The sequence below is a fragment of the Apostichopus japonicus genome, chromosome 3 (genome assembly GCF_037975245.1).
Source record: "Apostichopus japonicus isolate 1M-3 chromosome 3, ASM3797524v1, whole genome shotgun sequence".
Lineage (NCBI taxonomy): Eukaryota > Metazoa > Echinodermata > Holothuroidea > Aspidochirotida > Stichopodidae > Apostichopus > Apostichopus japonicus.
Window position 1 is genome coordinate 22,715,380 of NC_092563.1, and position 9,832 is coordinate 22,725,211.

Genomic DNA, 9,832 nt, shown 5'->3' on the forward strand with positions numbered 1-9,832 from the left:
TGAAATGGTATAGCCTAGTATAGGAATAAGTTAGGCTATTGCTTGTACTTGTTCTATTGTAAATTGTAGGCCTCAAGAAAGTTTGAAATACTACGAGTACGTCTTCAAAAACATCATACAACTGCTTAAGTTCTAGATCTAAACTTGGCTCTAGTTTAAAAGTAGGGCAAGGAGCATTAAAAATTAGGGATACCTAACTAATAAATAAGCAAGGATCGGAGCTGTGAGCAACAGATTTGATTTTGAAATAAGAGGCAATAGGTTAGATACGTAATAAATAATATGAGGGAGTGTGTCACTCATTCTAAATTGGTACCCTTTTACTAGTGTTATGAAATAGTAATACTGCCTCTTTGATGTTCCTGAAACACTCCATCGAGATACCATACAGGCTCTTTAAATATTTATCTAGGTCGATGTTTCAGTTTTCCCACGAGAAGTTTTAACTATCTTATTGAATCATGTTACAGGGCCTTCTCCCAAAATAGATTCGATGTGTCTGTGGAACATTCGAGAAGGCTCTTCTCACGTGGTATGGAAGTGTCCATAAAAAGGGGTGGACTTCCAAACTCCCAACCAATCAGGGCAGATCAGTGCCAACACACTGATTTTTATTTCGTTAGCTAATGCAGAATGGGCAGGTTATTGGCTGCCTTCTGACTATGCGCAGTGGGATTTTCGGTAGAGTAATCCATAAAAAGCGGCATGTGTCCTGCAAGTTCATCACTTCATCACTTCTTCGAGTTGTGTAATTGACGTGGTCAAATCATTGTAATTTTGTTTTGTTTATAAGAGAATCGACAGAGAAGAAATTATACCGAATCACTAATCAAATCCTATCTTGTCAAATTTTTTCTCTGAGAACTCATTGCTTTCTTCTATTGCCCGTTCGATACGTCTCCTGAAGAAGCATAAAATACGGCATCTAGATAACCCCAGTACAATTCTTTCGCGAGTCCCGATATAATATTACACTAGGCCTAGTAATTTACCAACACACTATGTATGCTCACGCACTCCTGGGCCTAGTCCAACTCATATTCATAATTTACCCTGTGCTTGTGCACTCCTGTAGGCTGTAGGACAGTTTTGTGTACGTACTACTACTATAACAAGTTAATATACATACTGTAGGCTAGGCTACTGACAAATACTGTGTATTCAGTACTGTTAATGCGATTGCGAAGCCTAAGCACTAATCGCTTTGTGTAGTGTATACGATAGGATAAAAATTAAAGACCCAAGCAACACGTTTAGTGTCTCATTTTCAGCAGGCCACAAATAACCTAATTTAACTGTGAAACGACTCCGCATTGTGATATACTGTGGCGGAAAAGGGGTTTTATACCAGAAAATACACTCGTTGGTACGACTAGTGACTTAAGACGGCAATGTCACAGATAAAATTGGAGCTAAAACTTAGGTACTCATTTCACTATTTCTTGCAAGTAACGTTCATTTATTCGTCGTCAACCGTACCCCAGCAGCTTAGGTTCGTCAAAAGTCGGATATTCTCGGGTAAAGGAATGTTTAAGTCACACATGAAGAAAGTTAACGCTTCTAAAGTATATGAATATGCATAATTCCGACAATTTCCTTATGTGGTGTCGATTGAATTCGCGCAACTTTGCAAACTGGAAGAGAGTAGTTTGTCTACTTCCGGTAAAACTTCCCGTGGCTAATAATTGCGCAATAACGGTTTTTTTCTTGAGGTCAGATCTCCGACTGCCAACTCCTTAGCGCTCAAAGCTGATACTACTCAAGGCTCGGTTCTGGCCCCCAATTTTATAGTATTTACGTTAACAAGTATATAGTATTATAGTATTTACGTTTACAATAATCTTGACTCAATTTCATAGTATTTACGCTTACAATAATCTTAACTCAGCTCATTATAGTAAGTTTGCCGACGACCTCGCTATCTGGCATAGCAGCAAAAGAATATAAATATGCGTCAGCGCGTTAAAGAGATTCTCTGACACCCTCGATGGTGATCAGCACCTGGTGTAAGAAGTGAAGAGTTAAAATTAACCCCGATAAAACTCAGTTTGTCCTCAAAGGACTCGACTGAAGACTGCAACATTAATCTTTCCATCACAAACATTACACCCAGTAAGGAAGCTGTTTACCTTATAATAACACTAGACAATAAACTAAATTTAAAAAACACATTGACATCAGTACCTGGAAAGCCTGGAAGATCTTAAACGCACTTAAAAGGCTTAGCAATCTTAACATTCTCCCTCCACATATCCTATTACAAATTTATAACCCTAATATTAAGCCTATATTAGCCTTTTCAGTTTTCAGTATTAGACTTTTCAGTATTAGACTTATTGCAGTTTCTGCCTACTTAGTTGTACTAAAACTCAAAATTACATATTATTAATAACTAAGCCCTGAGTATATGCCTTAATATCCCCGGTTATATCGCCGCAAAAAAAAGCTCTACAAACAAAATCCCTCGTTTTTATCAATTAATTGCTGAAAACCATAATGTCTTAAAAATGCCCTCCTCCTCGACCTCCTGATTCAAAACCCCCTCCTTAAGTTCCTGGTTATTAAAAAATATGCAAAAAATAATTTAAAATCCTCCTTGGATATTGATTTTCTAAACTGGGAGAAGGCCCCGGCTCTGGCAGAGGAAGAGGCCCCTTGTTTAGGAACCCGGTGTCTAGAGGGCGTTTGAGTAAAACTTCGGAAGAACAGTTCTCTTCCAGGGAACAGCCCAACCACCGGGAAGGATTTTTCCTTTTTTTCTATTATTTCTCTTCTTTTCTTAGCTAGGGGTTTCTTCCCGGGAGTCAATTTTTCCCCAAACAGTTTTGCATTTATGTGTAAATAGTCGCTCATGATTGGTCGGAAAAGTTACGTCATCACCACTGAACCGTCACTTCGAGGTAACCAGAAACATTCGTTGCAACAAAGATATTCCCGTCCTAAATGTGCGGTGTTCAGTCAATACTTTCCTCTATATATGATTAAGCCCAATGGAGATACATATAATTCAACAGAAAGTTGTGTCAATTAAGCCTTGATTATTCGCGTACCATTTTTCAAATCTTAGACAGGAATATTCAGACTAACTAGAGTCCTAATGTTGTCGCGCACGAATCTTGGATAACGTAAACACGAACCCAACGGAATTTTGTGTATGTATCATAATGAAGGTTAACATGTGTTCCAAACATTAAAAGTAAAGTAAGGCCGTTTGGAAGGAAGCCCCGTAACTAGTGTTACAGGTCAATCAACAAATATTATTCTGTTCAGCATGCACGTTTCAGTGACGTCAATAAACTCATTCATGATTTGACATTTTAAGACCCGTGGACCTTATCATTCTTCTGATTCATTGTGTGTCTTCAAACTTCCAAGCGATGGTTATTAATGATGCTGACGTCACGAGATTGGCTGATAACTCCGACGGTAATTGATGAGATGGTGAGTTTGCCTGGTTCGGAGCAGCCTCCCAATATTAATTATTACTTAGTAGCTCCCAGTATCTCATATTAATATGCTTCCAAAATGTGTGTGTTGCTTGTCTACCTCACAATTAACGGTCAAACAATTATATGGTCAGTCTTGTTTAAAAAAATCTAATTAATCTGCAGGAGCCGTGCCCTGCACGGCTTCATCAGGATGTTCATTCTGACCACATGCATGATTATATACGTACACTAAGTTACTTTATTATGTTGACCAAGAAAAGTGAAGCCTTCAGTTCTTTGCTTATGAACGCAATGCGTATGTGCCCGTGACTGTGCGGTGGAATACTAAGTAAAAGAGGTCGGATTTACACAGTATTATTCACATTCGTCCATGTGACTTCAAGTTCAAGGTGGACACTGCGACTCAGTGAGAGTGAGAGGCATGGTATAGGCCCTAAGTACAAAATAAGGACTAGGCCTAACACTTATTGTTATAATATTTTTGAATTTGGAATTGATTGGAATAGAATAACATTGTCTGCAAAAAAGGGGGTTTTACAGGTTGCACAAGAGTATTCTTTCCCTGATAAAGAATTCTCAAAATATGTGGGCTTGTGTGAGATGCAATGTTTATTCCAAAATGTGGAAATTTACTCCACATCCACGATTGACCTTCATATTCATACATTCGTTCCCCTGCTGGAGCTTCTCCAAAATTTTCAATCACTTTCTGTGGCAATTGTATTGAGGGACGATATGGTTTTATGACATTCAACTCCAAAATTGGACTTCAATTTTAAAATTCCAGGTGTAAGGAACATAGACTAATTGATTTCTTTCTTTTGGAAATTGTTGTTCTCACATTGTCTTCATAGGAATTTTCTCTGGGATAATCTCGCTGTTCAGTGCCATAGTGTCCATCACCCATCACTGTACACAACAATTGCAAATGTGAATGGTAGAGGTTATCTTAAAAGCAATCATTACTTCATTACAGACCACCAACTGGTGTTTCAATGTTTTATGAACTCCAGTTGGGTTGTTAGCTCGATAACTAATATTAGATTATATACCAAAAAAAAAAGAGAAAGGGAAACATTTTGCATAGTTCCATCTCATACATTGCAACTACTGAAACAGATAACCGCTAAAATGTAAAGAGAAGAACTGATTATCCACTATAAGGTGTATAGAAATGTCTGTAGTCATTTGGGCCGTTATTTTGGGTCTTTATTATTAGGCCGGTTTCATGGGGGTAGGAATAGGAGAGTTCAACAGAATCCATCTTAATAATTTATGAACATTTTAAGTTGAGCATATCAATTTCAAGAGACGAATTCGGTTCTAAGAAAATACCAAAGGTGAGCAGACGTTTGTACTTTATATGTGTGTTGAAATAGGCTGGGACTTTACCAAGCGTGTGCTTACATCAAATGTGACTATTTCTGAAAACTCCGAGTGTGTTCCGTGATTCTTTGCTTGGTGCGGTCGATTTGATATTGATTTCCCTAAAGAAGTTGATCACTGGTGTGGTTACAACCCAAAATAACTTGCTGGAGATGGAACACATATTGGAATTTCTTGCCGTCGACTTTCCATCTCACCAGTTAAAAACTGCAGATAGCGACTATGTGAAAACACCAAAACAGTAGATGTTTGATAGTTTTCCTACCATACAGGGAAGGAGTTGATGATGACTGTGTGAGAAAGGGTAGTTAACATCTTCAAGACACTGCTAAGGCATATCTGTCTAGGGGACCCTTGGATCTTGCCACCAAAAAACGGATGACCAATAGTACTGCAATCTTGTTGCAAAAGTGACAGATGTAAAATGTTCCTTCACCTTTTTCCTGAGTGGTGACATGCCAGCAAATCTCAGACAAGCTTCAGCACAATTGTTTCTCCTATTGGCATCTGATGCTGCTGTAACTTAACTGTTTTGCCACTGAGGTACCATGCTGCCGTGTTTGCCGCACCAAATTATATTCTCAAGTAGGATGGAGACAGTGAAACACCAATCAAATTTCGTTCTTCCTGCCAAGGGCTTAAAAATATATTGAGGTTTAATTGTTTCATGATTTGTCTTAACTTAGAAAAGCTAGTTCTCGACCAAGGCGCGTTTTATTAAAAGGGGGTGCACAATTGTTACCTGCAAAGAGAGAGAGGAGAGAATGAATACAGATTTCAGCTATTTTTGATACTTTTTATTGGTAATTACACAATACTTGTGATGTGCCATTCTGGTTGAACATGTAAAACTTTGTTGCACCCTTTTAGAAATTGGATCTTCTAACTGAATCGACAAGAATGAACTGGGTAAACCGGAATGTGTAACTCATCCTGGGAAAGCTAGCCATATAGTCAGGTTTGATATTCAAAGTTGGGTGAAGTTGTAGGAACGTTACATTTATTGAGTGAAATAGTGAACTATGATAACTTTTGCTTATGTCTTGTATTCTGACTGTGGACTTGAACAAAATAATTCCAGGTCCTCTTATGTGGTTGCTAAAATATCACTGAGTCCTTGCAAGGATTCTATTGTTAAGGCGTATTATGAAGGTTACGGTTCATGGATTTGAACAATGGAAAAAACAATGGGTTCCTCAGTCTAAATGTTAAACACAGCTGCGTGTGGGTGCGTGGTGTGTTAGGTATGTGACACATTCTTGTAAACACGATATCTAAATTATTGATTAAACTCATACTTTACATATGGGTAAGCCATATTGGGTAGAAGATACAAATTGTTCATGGAGGTCAAAGGCCATTGAGGTCACCAAAGGTCAAACTGTAAGAACCTTGTAAACTGCTTGTAAACAACCCCTATTATATAAGACGCAGTCTGAAAATCTCGTGAAGTAACTATAAAGGTGAAATTGTAGTTATGAAAAATTTAAGCATGTAGATTGCCCTTGTTGAGAATAAATTCGCTGTGGAATTTTATACAGGTTAAATTTCTCTACGCCATAACGGAACATAGCCCTCACGGCACTCCGAGAGTGTCCTTAACTTGTGTAGCGCAAGAGCAATTTTGTGTGTGTTTTGACCTGTATCTTCATGTGTATTTAGTCGATCATATTGGACCATCCACATTTCGAAAGCTTAAACCGTTAGCTTTCTGGTGGTGTATGCCTTAATCCATATATATTTTGGTAACCTTACGCCAAGTTTTAATTAAAAAAGTGATTTTTGGATATTTTCAATGAGAGTACACTTGAAACCCCTAGTTTTTCCGCACTGTGTGGGCTATTTTTGCACCGTAACTTTTGTATGCGAAGTCCTATAATCCCAGTTCAAACGGTGAATTAAACCTTTGAATATTCATCACGTTTTCTACCGATTCTTAACTAGATTGACCAATGAGAACCTTACGCCAAAATTACAAACTAAAAAGAAATCAGGGATATTCCTTCTGTTTCCCTTCGTTCTCAATCGACATGACGTCACAATACTGTACTCAGCACACGTTGGTGAAAGAAGTGTTGTTGTTGTCTTCGTTTGATTGTGATATCCTGAGTTATTGTTAGATTTACCTCAAAACGCTTCTCAGTAACTTTCAGAAGACTTTATTTATTCAATTAATTGTAATTTTGGTTGAAAATAATACCTCCAAAGTGAAATTTTCTGTATCTTTTTGAACCTGTTTCTGACCACGCGATGAAACGACTAAGTTGGAACGTACCAAACCACAGTTTGTGGGGTATGTAGTTGTTCTAAAGACTAAAGTTCTGTACTGTTTTGCACGCAATATAGCCTTACAGTGTAAGGTCTATACTAGCTGCGTACAAGACACTACAGGGGCGTATCTAGGATTTTCTAACCCGGGGGCGCGAATTACTATCTAAGAGGAGCGCCACTATCGGTTGGCGCGCAGCGTACAAGAAAATTTCTGGTTTTGATACCCCCAAGATCACCGGAAATGACACTTCTCTGGCTTAAAAAAGACCAAACAGATTTACACTTTTGCCTGAGAACAAAGTATTTCCCAATAGTTTTTTCCCCATCCATAACCTTTTTGATGATTGTCACCAGTCACACATCATGTTCGATCTCATCGCATCTCCTGTGGATCATTGCTTTTTGTAGGTGCTTCGACGTCGCGGCCCACAATACCCGACAACCCCACTTTTGAAGGTTTTAGGCCAATTTTTTGTTCAGAATTTCAAATTTCTCGTGATTAAACTCACTTCAAAACATACCCATAATGTTGCAAAAAATTTCATCTATGGACAACCAATACAGAAAAACCTCCTTGAACCCCTTACAGACTGGTCAAAATTGCACGAGTAGAGGGAAATACGATGAAGAATGTTGGTTAGGAAATTTTCGAAAATTCAGACACAGTTAATTTATTGGTGTACAAATATTTAAACCTCCTACAACGGCTATTATAAAACTTCGTTGAAGGAAACGAAAAAATACCAGATATTTCCGAAACCGAACACTGCACACATAGGTCAAGGAGGCGACGGGGGGGGGGGGGCTAACGAAATATTTCTTTCTGAAAATTCGGACAATATGCTGAGAATTTTTTCGGGCACCAATACTGGAAGAAAATACATTGCAATGAAGTAGCTAAAGGAAATGAATAGTTTAAAAATTATCTCCTTGGTAATTAAAGTAAAGTTCTAAGCTTGGCCGACTAATTCGCCAATACTAATGTAAAAGAGAGTTTTGACATAATTGGACCTCCATGCTCTTTCTCCATCTACATAGGACAATTAGTTGTTTATATGAGCATCCCGGGGTATACTGCGCAACTTTCAGTGAGCTTACGGTACCATAGGCGTAGGAGCCTCATTTGATATGGGGGGGGGGGTGCTGTAACGACTTGCCCGAAAAGTATAACCAAAATTTTTCGCGCGTATTGCCCAAATTTTCACCAAAAAACTTGAAAAACACACTGCAAATTATTATTCTTTTAGTAGGTGCCCGAAAAAAAACTCTCAGCATATTTCCCGAATTTCCACCATAAACCTTGAAAGCTCACTGCAAATTATTATTCTTTCAGTAGGTGCCCGAAAAAATTCTCAGCATATTGCCCGAATTTTCACCAAAAATTTGAAAAAAAAAACCATTGCAAAGTATTATTCTTTCAGTAGATGCCCGAAAAATTGTCAGCATATTGCCGAAGTTTCACCCCAAAAAATGAAAAAACACACTGCAAATTATTCTTCTTCCAGTAGGTGCCCGAAAAATTATCAGAATATTACCCGAATTTTCACCAAAAGATATGCTTGGGGGGTCGCAGCCCCCAGCCCCCCACCCCCCGCCTCGTACGCCTATGTACGGTACATGATGGCATGCGATGTAATAGCCGATGCTTCCTTAAATGATACTGACATTAACACGTTGAACGCGCGCGGAGCGCGCGAAAAATGTTGGTTATATTTTTCGGGCCAGTCGTTACAGCTCCCCAATTCAAATTGGGCTCCTTCGCCTTTGACTACTCATAGACAGTTTTGAGGCTGTTCATTTTGGAACGACATTTTCATGCTTACTGATATGACGGATATCTGCTTTACAAATTCGAACAGGCGCGTAGCGAAAATTTGCCAAGGGATGGGCGAAGCCTGTAGGCAAACTATCTAAGCGTAGCGCCACCACGAGTTGGTGCGAAGCGTACAAGAAAATTTTGGCCGAAAATGCCTCCCAGATCGCTGGAAATGACACTTCCCTTGCCTTGTAAGTTGCATCTAAGCATTTTCTATTTCTAAAATCTTTGAAAGAATAGTTCATAATCGTATTTATAATTTTATCAGTAAACATGATATTATGTTCAAAAGTCAATATGGGTATCGGCCAGGACACTCAACCGAACTTGCTTTGACTGAGGCCTTGGAGGTATTGTATGATGCCATAGATAACAAAAGGATTTCCGTCGGTGTATTCTTGGACTTGTCCAAAGCGTTTGATACAGTTGATCACCGTATTTTGTTTATGAAATTGTCACATTATGGCATAAGAGGCACAGGACTAGACTGGATTAGAAGCTATTTATCAAACAGAAAACAATTTACAAATTGTCTTCATACGGATTCTGATTGCATGAATGTTGTTTGTGGGGTTCCACAAGGATCTATATTGGGGCCCTTGCTTTTTATAATATATGTAAATGATATTTGTCATGTGTCAGATAATTGTACTATCATATCATTCGCTGATGATACTTATATTTTTTTCTCTGGCTTGGATCCTGTGGAAATGAGGGCTAGAGTTTGTCTTGTGCTTGATGAATTTCATGCTTGGTTTTCAGCTAACAAACTTTCTTTAAATGTAGGTAAGACAAAATATGTTGTTTTCAATGAAGGTAGGAATAGGAATATTCTGTCTGACATACAGATGCATGGTAGTAGTCTAAAAAAAGTGTGTTTTACCACTTTTCTAGGGGTAACTATTGATTC